Consider the following 10,540-nt stretch of genomic DNA (forward strand, 5'->3'; position numbering starts at 1 on the left):
TTATAATCTATTATGCAACCGTTGTTGTCTTGTGTCTTTTTTCGCGGAAATCTAAATTTGAACTTCGTCGTTCACTCCTTGAGTTTCTGCTAAATTAGATCTAAGAAGTTTTTTCTCGCTTGCGTAGTACAAGGGGCGAGAAACATGGCATCGTGGTCTCGATTGGTGGGGTGGGGTGGGGTGGACGATATACAGTGGCCGTGCGGTAAGCCATGCTGCATTCAAATCACAGTCCAGTCCCTTAGGACCCCTTAGCTTTATAGTTGTAAGTGTTACGAAGAAGGACGAACTTTTAAAAAAATTAAGCTAAATTTTTCAGATGCGTCATCCGTAGCTTCGTTTTGACTGGCAGGGGAACCACTTCGCAACCACGTGATCAATTTCAGCCATTCAGAAATGAAAGCTGGGCCTACATATCCAACCCACCGGCAACCTTGTTCCCGGGTCCTTTTAGTCTCCCTGCGGCTTGGAGCAAGACCCTGGGAACAAGCCTGAGTATATGACTGATGAATCATGAGAAGCAAACGCAATTGTAAATTCTCAGCACCCATATTAGAAGAGCTGTATGTTAATCAGTAAAGAGAATTGGACTGGGGATTAAAAATTGTAAAGCATAAGAGACAGAAAGACCAATGAATGAGATTTTTTGTCGAAGAAAATTAAAGCAAGGACTTGAGAGGTGGAAATTGTAAAGAAAGAAATAATTGAAGAAAAAAAGTTTACTGGAAAGTCACACAAGTCACACAAGTCACACAAGTCACACAGTAGTTCCAAAGACGGCCATCGCAATTAACATCCTGCAAAGATCGGTTGTAGCACTGAAGGCGGCCACTTCCGACCACTTCCGACTATTTCCGATCGCTCCGACCACTTCCAAGTTTGGAGAAAAACGAGTGACCGAGAAGGAAAGTATTTGTTACATTTTTTTAAAAAAAAATCATTGAATAGTTAAACCATTTGTCAATGTCACCGGGATGGTCTCTTGTTTCAACCCGAAACTTAAACGGAAGAAGTTTTCAATTGACTCTTTTTCATCGATCATATCTTGGATTTGAGCATGTAGTACTTTTAGGCTCAACAGAGGATCGGAGAGTAAACATTCAAACAGCTTATCAAAGACATTTTACATCTCATTCGTAAGATTTTCACGCCATATGGTTATAAAAAAAATGCAGACGTGCGGAGCGAAGTTTTTATAAAGATCGAGTTTCTGTATTGCACAGAAATTCGACAACAACAAAAACAATTTCGTGACCGTAACTAAAGCCAAAGGATTTGATTACGGTGCGTAATATCGAGACGAGACTTTAAAAAAAGTCGAAAATAATCAAGAAAGGTCCTTAAAAGGTTTAATAAATGTCTCGTTGGTAAGTTTTTTCAAAGAAGTCATGTTTTTAAACTATTATACAAACATTGCTTTTTGGGTGGAAAGAGGAATTGGATTTTTGGCATGGTTTATCAAAGCCCCCTACACAGATATCACGCAGTAAATGTATTTCAGTGATTTCTTGAAACACGGAGTCATTTCCTCAAAAAGGGGCACACAAACAGTGATGGATGGAATATCTTTCAATAATTCTTGTTTGTCAACGAGACCCTATATAAAGAATTTGCACCCAGCAAGACTTAAAATAACCCCCTCAAAAAAAACTTTCGCGTCTAACGAAAAACACGACTTAAAAACGATTAAGTTTATTTTGATATTAGAGAGAACAACGGGTCATTTTAAGACAAATGCTTTCACGGCACTTTTGAACGTAGTCACAAAATAGCTACATTTTGTCGGAAAATAGAGCCATGTTTTGATCGCGGAGATTTGGCCAGACTGTGTTCTTTTGGATTACCGCAATAGTGGCCAATTAAAATGGTATTAGCATTCATAATTGCATGAAAACGGTTTAACTTCTTTACGACTTTAAGCCCTTAGAGGGTTTATATTTGGATAGGACGGCATAATCTAGACGAAAATGGGTCGAATTAGCCTCGAGCTGCTACTGAATAGAACCAACAGCTTAAATGTCCCCATAAGTTGATTTAACGATGTTATCCAAATAATTATTTGTTCTCTTGGCTTAGGCTTTTAAGAGAATTATAAAACGTTTACATACCGTATATTTTCAGCAAGATGCGAGGAAGACCGTCCTACAGGAAAGACTCTCGGGGACGATTAGCTGTTGTGGTTGAGTGCATAAACAAGCTCGCACTTCTTTTGGAAATTCCCGTCGTGAATCATTGCGACTCACGCCGCTTTTACAAACATTTACTCCGGGTGTTAACTCGTTTGGTATGACTAAAATGTCGCCAGTTCTTAAGCCTTTTTTTCTTCGCGAAGTAAGAGTTTTATTTTGGCACAGCTTGAATAAAAATTCGAGGTCAATTTCCAGACAAGCTTATGTGACAAGTTAATAGCTATGTGGGTCTATGTTGGATGGAAAATGAAAACCCAGCGAGTCTTGTTTATTCCCGGATACCACTGTTTATTGCATTTCCTTCCTCCATTTTTCTCAAACATCTGCAAGTTGGGAATTTCTGTTCTTCAAGGACACCTTTCTCTAAAGAACAAAACTAAGCTAGCGTGCGCAAGCAAGACAGCTAAAGACCCGTGGCAGTCGACAACAGCTCGAGGAATCGACAGAAACTTCTGCCTCAGAGCTAAATCCGGATAACAAGAGTGCTGTATATAGCCGCTTTTTTTAATTTCTTTACTGATCGTGAGCATAGAAATTGCTTCAATCATTGGTTCGCTATCATGGACTTTCAAGCTTTGTCGATCAAGCTCGAAATATCAACTGATCAATTCCCAATACAAATTTACATACATTTCTCTTGATGTAAGTCATGAGAAATTGGTATTACAACAAAAGAACGTCCTCTGCTTCATCACCTGTCTTCTTGAATTGTATAAGAGTGAGGAGAAAAAAGAAGTTGATCACCGTAGAGTTGAATGTCGATTCTGATTGGCAGGTAAAAGAAATCCCCAGGTGACCTCCCCCCACTCCACCTTCCTGTATGCGGAAAACCTCCCTTACCCGTCGCCTCCACGTGCCCAGATATCCGTACACCCACGGAAAGTTGGAATGCACGTGCGTGCAACATGTCTGATATTTACCTTTAGCTAATAATTGGCATTGTTTTCAGATTAGTATATCCTTTTGTTGTATCAGTACAATTTAAGTCTGGTCTCCTTTATCTTCTGTCTTTGCATCATTACTTATAGCCTTTCTCAGTCATATTTTGATCTCGTGCGTTTTTTAATGTTTTTGTATCTTGACTTTTCGAGAAGCGTTTTTCAGATTCGGTCAGTGACCTCTCCGCTTGACAATGCGTTGGCATTCAGTGTGAGGGCGTCAAATGGTTATCAAATCACTCATGACAATTGAATACGAGTGGTTTTTTCAGTTAGAACTGTCGTAAAGAAAAACAGAAACTAAAGACTCAGTTAAATATTCACATCTGGCCAAACTCTGACCTACTCTGTAAAAAAGGTGTGAAGCACGATGTTCAGACTAAAAAACACGCATAGGCACAGTGCGTCTAATTGGAAGAAAGGTCGTGTTGCACTCATTGGTCAGAACACTTAACGAAAGCACTTTTTAACCAATCGGTGATCAGAGCACAACAAGGAAAAGTTTGCGTCACGTGACCTTCGGAAGTCAGTTTAAACCGAAGACAGCTATGGACTTTGTGGCAGAATTCTAATTAGAAACTCTCAGAAACATCTGAACAGCCCATAAGAATTGACGAAAATTTAATATATTTCTTTTTACAACGAGCATATATTCCATGTAGTTCCCGTACTAAATGATATTGAAATCGCGAGCTTTTTTAAAAAGAAACAACATTAAATGTATCCCAGCCGGGAAATGTATTGGGAAACTTTCTCTTTGCTCGACTAAGCATACAGTACAACTTAACAATCTTTTATCTTTCTTTTTCATTTTTCTTTCTGGGCTGAGTTTTATGCGCCAAACCAGTAAAATACACAAGCAAACGCGCAGATCTGCGTTGACTTACAGCCTTAACCGTTTTACGTAGTTTTCGATTACACTGTAGACACAATACAAATTATCATGCAAGTATTCAATGACATGGCTAAAGAACAATGACGATATCATGTGAAAACAATGTCCGTTATACCTGACGTAGTCTGGGGGAGAAGGGCTGACAAAAGCAATTTTCAAACCCTTCAAACAAATTTTCAGTGTATACTCAATTCTCTCCACTCTCGATTTGGCCGCATAATCGATTCGATTCCAAATTAACACAAGATATCTCTTTAAATCTGTGGCAGACGGACGAATGCCATTTTATTAACCGGTCCTTTTGGCATTTAGTCACTTTGTCTAAGAGGTTTCCGATCGCCTAGATGCCTCCGCTCTTCGCTTAACGTTTCCGCCTCCCAGGTCGTATATAAGGTAGAAATACAAACAGTATTTTTAAGTGTTGTCGTTACCTTACGTTCCTCGTTTTCTGTAACCTGCGATCAGGCATTTTTTTCCCTTGCAGGAGGGTATGATTTCAGGTTACGTTTTCTGTTGCGCAACATGCACAATACTCAACTCAATTTTTCGGCAAATTAATGAAAAGTAAGACGTGAATGTAACACGATCGATGTTGCTTTTAATTTCCTCGGAATTAATTCGCGGCGTTTACTATATAAGTCGCTTGGTCAGGCGGAATTGTCCGTTTTGCAGATACGGCGACCATATTGATTTTGCCCCCAGTTCATCCTGTAATGCTCATTAAAATGGTTAATTCCTTTATTGTGATAATTCTGTAATTACCATAATCAAAAATAAATCATTTTATTAAATATTATAGGATGCCCTGGGGGCAGAATCAACATGGCCGCCGTATCTGCAAAGCGGACTATGGCTAAAACGCCTGAATGCACATAAAATTATAACCATTACATATCTTTACCATTTCTACAATTGTACCTGTCGTCTTGGTTGCATCGATGATTTCTCTCTCTTTATTCCCAAGGTAAAGCGAGCAAACTTATGGAAAATGATTACAGCGATATCATCCTCAAATTTTTGTTAAGACCGGCTGCGTTTTATATTGGCGTTTACTGATTTATTGTATGATCACAAAACTAACCAATCAGTTTTAAGGACCAGAGATTTACTGAAACCCTCGACTGACAAACTGACAAATGTTCACTTGACTTCGTTGCCCTCGATCTTCAAGTTAGACTCTTAGTTTCATTACAGTGTGTCACTTTACTTGTTTGATGCTTGACACGTGTAACTTCTAAATCACCTTGAGTCACATCGCCCCTGACAGGTTTAATAAATCGTTAAAAAAGTATAAACCTTTAAATCGATTCTACGGTCACTGAATTCGTGTTCACAATCAGTCCTTTTAAGACTGTTAGTCGTCAGTTTTTCAAAGAAACAGCACTGTTTTGAAAATATCATCTAATGTGAATTCTTGGGCGGCCGGTTTTTTCCCTAAATCCGATTATATAACCACGTTTCAAAGCGTTTTACGCTGCTATTTTAAGTTACGGTATAACATTGCCCAAATTGAAGTTTAAGAGTTGAACAAAAAATGAGACAAAGTGATTCTGGTAATTTTAGTTATAAAACCGGAATTCGAGTTAATCCTAGATAAGCTTAATCATGCTTTGAATAACCTTACCCTAGAAATAAGCACTAATACAATTTAACAAGAATGAAAATATAACCCTCTTTTTATCGGATAAGCTTTTGAATTATCCATCTAGGGCTTTATTTAAGCCTCAGACGCCTAAAAATACAAATATATAATTTCGTGTGTTTGCATTGAAAACTTGGCTACAATCCCTCTCTCTCCCTACCTTTAATTTAAGTTAAACAAGCAACTTTAGAAAACAGAAAGTACTTTGCATCCACTTTAGGAAAAAAGGAAACAAGGTTCCTTTCCAAGAGAACGAAGTGTCCCATTTAACCGAGGACAGTATATGATGAAGGAATTTCACTAACATTCATTAGCGAAGATGCCGTTTTACTCAAAAGATCTACATTAGTCGCCTTTACCATATTGCGGCAGAATTGATTAAATATCGAAAACTCTGAACGTCTCATTTATTAGCTGAGAATGTTCTTCAGTACGTATTATCCGTTAGCGAATTCTTATTCAGTCAAAACCTAAAGCGGACATTCTGTTTTATTACTTATTTATCGTGTTGGTATCTTTTGCCTATTTGCTCACATTATTCGCAATTTTTTTCGCACCAAATACTTCGAAAATATTAAGCTTTCGTCACTAAGAGGCAATAAAATAACCAGCAGCTAATATCCGTGAGAAATATTGAATAGATATTCGTACACACTTGAACGCTTTTTAAATTTGTTTTTGTTCTTTTTTTTTTTTGTTTGCTGGTGTCTGAAAAAACCTTTTTTTTTCTGGTAACATTGTGGAGACATGTTAATCTTGCAAAAGGGAACATTTTTCAAGAAGGAAAATGTATCATTGATGAATTGACACAAATTGTATCGGCTCTACTGCCGAAACACCTGAACATGAGTTGCTTAAAACAAAACACTATAACGAGGACCTCCTTATATATATGACGGTGATAGATAGGATTATATGTTATACAACAATAATCAAACTTAGCGTTTACCTACCTTGTACTTAAATATAACTGTTAAGGTCTTGGCGTGGCGAAGCCCGGCGGACAGCTCAGGAAACAGCGAATGCTGGCGTTCTGATGTACTTCCAAGTTAAATATTCTTTGCCAGGTCCTCCTGACGCCTTGATTGGAGACAAAATATAAATAAATGATATTGAATCCTGCACGTCCGGCCTACCTGTTAATTTTCACTTTGATATATGACCTTGAAAGAAAACTGAATTAAGCGCAAATGATTTGAGATGAGGACGTCCCGTCACACTAAAAAGACATGACGCCAGATGGATTACTCAGCTTTCAAGTTTTCTTTCGTGAAAAGAAGAAGTCATGGTTTCAAAGCACAGTTTGAAATAAACCTTTTTATCCAGGATTAGTTTTGAAAGGAAATTTACAGTTTGCATACAAACCGGCAATGAATCAAGTGACATTGCGTCCCACACAAGATCAAGAAAATTTAGTAGTATTTTTTCTTTAAATTACAATTTTTTGTCGCTTTTTTATACTGAAAAACGTTTTGAGAATGGCTATTTTAGGAATATCATATTTGAACTTCAAATTGTATGACCAAAAATAATTGAATGCCAACTGAACGTGTCTAAACGGATAGAACAAGTTTGAGAGATTGAAAATTGGCCTGGGCGGCGGACAACGTTGGGTTTAGTCGGTCTTCACGGGGTTAACTTAAAATGACCTTTCACGTACTTACGTTTAATTTTCTGCTGAGGACTGACAAGTTAGAAAACCACGACAAGCAAATTGTATACACAAAACAAAACTGTTTTTATAATGTTCAAGCTTTGCTGCGTAAAGCTATCAGACTGAACATTCAAATGTCAAATGTCGGAAAGCAGTATTCGCCGATATACAGCAAAACTGGCCGAGACATGAATCCTCAATCCTTTCAGTTTATAAAATCCTTATCTTTTAAATGTCTACTGTTATTATCATTCAGTGGTGTTATTGTTACCATTAATCAATTTAATTTTATTGGATTTACATTTTCACGGATTAAACCATGTCATCGGCTAGGATTAAATATAAAGTCTATCAGGACCGACAAAAAAAGAGCTTATTATGATTACTGTCTTGTCTTTTCACGTACACACCCTCAGTCGTTCGCTCGCATGGTTTGTATATTTGTCTTCCAAGAAGATGATCTCGGCGTGATTTGGGGAGAATTCTTCTAGCCAGGATAGCGCTTAATAAGTTGATAAACAAGATTATTAAAAAGTCCAAACACATTACATTCACAAATAAATGATTAGCTCATCCATTTTAGTTAAATTATAGCTATGATCGAGCTTTCAAAAAACTTATATTAGTTTTAAAAAGACTGCGATTGCACAATAAGCGAACAAACGAAGTTTCATATTGTTCTGTATTTTTAAAATGGTCAGTTGAATATTGCTTTTAGAAGATGATTTCGACGTGATTTGGGGAGCTAGACTTCTTCTAGCCAGAATAGCGGTAATAAGTAGATCAACAAGATTAAAAAGTCCACACACTTACATTACCAAAAACAAACGATTAGATCATCCATTTTAGTTAAATTATAGAATATAGAACTATTATCGAGCTTTCAAAAAACTGATATTAAGTTTTAAAAAAGCCTGTGATTGCACAATAAGCGAAAGACAAACGAAGTTTTGTATTGATATATATTTTAAAAATGGTCGTAATTGCAATGATCTTTTCAGACGTTTTGAATCACATAAAGGTTTTTTGTAATATTGAAATCGTAGTTGGAAGGTACGTAGCTAGCATTCCAGCTTCGAATCAACCATTGCAAGTATTTCAATCGCGTTAATTCTTTGAAAAAACTTAACCGCACACTCCCGTATGAGATATAACAGTCGAAAACACCTTAAGGCAACCTAAATTTCAGCTTTCTATGTTCCGCTAACTAGTAAGTATAGTTCGAGACCCTTATACTTACCTCACTGCAAAGCTTTTCCGTGATCCGACAGAGCTGAAGAACTCCTTGCAAATGAGTAAGCGTGGAGTTTTCGCAGCAAAAATACGCCTCGTCGCTGGGGCTGGATGAAATAGGAATTTGCAATTAAATACCCACGTAATTGCAATAAAAATAACTTAGTGGGTTTAATATTAGCATTATAGCATTAGCATTAGTCAGCCAGCTAGCTAAGGGAGTTTGGCATCTTGGACAGAAATTCAGCTTGTGTCTCGCCGTTAATTTTTAATCCGTGGAGACTTCCTTAATATATACCCCGCCTAATAGCAAGGACAGTGGTCCACAATTAAGAAATACGCCATAATTTTTTCCTTCTCTTATTCCGTACAAAACAGTGAAGAGTATACGTATTAAAATTCTAACTACAACTGACAACAAACTTTATTAACTTAAAACTAAACCGGAATCAATACTCTTAAACGTGAACCATTTAACCTGAATTACATGGTCTTTATTGAACACTGAAGCGTTAAGCATTTAGCCTTTCAATCCACGTTTAGAATTTCGCTTTAAACTGCATTATATATATTAAAATGTTAGTTAGTTGAGAATTGGGCGGTATATTACTAAGACAATATAAAACTAGATTTTTATATTATTTCGTCATTGCTTTTCTATACGGAGAGTGTTTTGATATTGCACCGAACAGAGAGAAAGTAGGTCAAAAGGTTTGGATGTTGATCAATTTTGCAGTTAAGAGAGTTACGTAAAACGGATTTGCGACTCGCTATCTTTGAAGTTTCATAGCAAGGTTTTATGCTTCAAAAATATATAGAAGAATGGCGAAGCTTTACAGATTTGATATTATAAGACTTTCAGCTATTGAGACATTTTTTCGAGAAAGCGGTGAGTGGAAACGCCCCTTGGATGATGAAATCATGCTTAAGTAATTCGGACTGAAAAATTGTTTAGCCTTATTAACCATTAAAAGCCCTAAAATAGTGTTTCACGCTGTGTGTTGTCATGTGTGACATCCGATATTTAAAGCCGGAAAAAATTAATATTGCTTCCGGTATAAAACTGAAAAATTGGAAAAACAAAAACAAGCTAAGACTGTTGTGATCATAAGCACTTCATGTTAGAGTTTTAGGATCATTTAATGTAAGTGTTCTGTGAGACAAATCTAAGTCCTATATAGGAGAAATGAGAGCCCTACGTGGGAACTAACTGAAACTCTCTAGCGTCCATTCCTTGTTCCTTGCAACTGAGATTTTTTAAAGAGTCAAATTTTCTTTGCCCTTGTTAAATTTATCGTACTAGGCCGGGTTGTTCAATGTACGATTTTTATAAAATAATCCATGCAGGTCAAGCATGAATCTTGATTTCAGTTTTTAAACTTTTTAGTGATGTTTCTCTCTTCCAGTTTTGATGTCGACTAATCCCGCCGACCGGTTAGCTCAGTTGGTAGAGCGCCGGACTTCTGTGCGGGAGGTCTCGGGCTCGAACCCCAGACCGGACCAACACTCAGGGTCTTAAAATAACTGAGGAGAATGTGCTGCCTTTGTGATGACAACTGCAAATGGTTAGACATTCTAGTCTTCTCGGATAAGGACGATAAACCGTAGGCTCCCGTCTTCTGTATCTTCACGGTTATGGTCAGCAGGGGACGTAAAAGAACCCACACACTTATCGCAAAGAGTAGGGCATGGAGTTCCTGGTGTTGTGGCCTGGTCTTGTTCCGAAATTACATTGGGGGCATCTGTAAAAATAAATCCTCATTCGTTGTAAACTGCTTAATTGCAGTCTGTCTAATTCCCCCGCAAAGTGTTGTAAAGCGCATTGAGCATATGGAAATGCGCTATATAAATACCGTCATTACCATTACCATTATCTCAAACTCCAGAAAACAAAAAGTGATTAGCAACGAAGAAACACTTTTATACAAAAGAAATTCCCCGATCCCTCGATCAAGTTTTAATTCTGGGTTTGTGTTATTCGGCTTTTAA

At 37.4% G+C, this 10,540-nt stretch overlaps 2 protein-coding genes across 3 annotated transcripts in view; both read right to left on the reverse strand.

Annotated features, from left to right (window-relative positions):
• LOC144661381 (uncharacterized) overlaps window positions 1–8,658 on the reverse strand; it is a 45,145-nt gene extending 36,487 nt beyond the window's left edge. The window contains exons 1-2 of one of the 2 annotated variants that reach the window (XM_078522121.1): window positions 8,559–8,658; window positions 6,618–6,744 (exon numbers count right to left, since the gene is read on the reverse strand). The gene's annotated coding sequence lies outside the window, so the exon portion shown is untranslated. Of the gene's footprint in view, window positions 1–2,108; window positions 2,128–6,617; window positions 6,745–8,558 lie in introns of those variants that run through there. The other variant, XM_078522123.1, reaches the window with a different exon arrangement.
• The window catches only part of LOC144661404 (putative flavin-containing monoamine oxidase A), a 137,270-nt gene that overhangs the window by 98,752 nt on the left and 27,978 nt on the right, over window positions 1–10,540 (reverse strand). The window lies entirely within an intron of this gene.

The sequence above is a fragment of the Oculina patagonica genome, chromosome 7 (genome assembly GCF_052425735.1).
Source record: "Oculina patagonica isolate OP01 chromosome 7, crgOcupat, whole genome shotgun sequence".
In the NCBI taxonomy this organism is placed as follows: Eukaryota; Metazoa; Cnidaria; class Anthozoa; order Scleractinia; family Oculinidae; genus Oculina; species Oculina patagonica.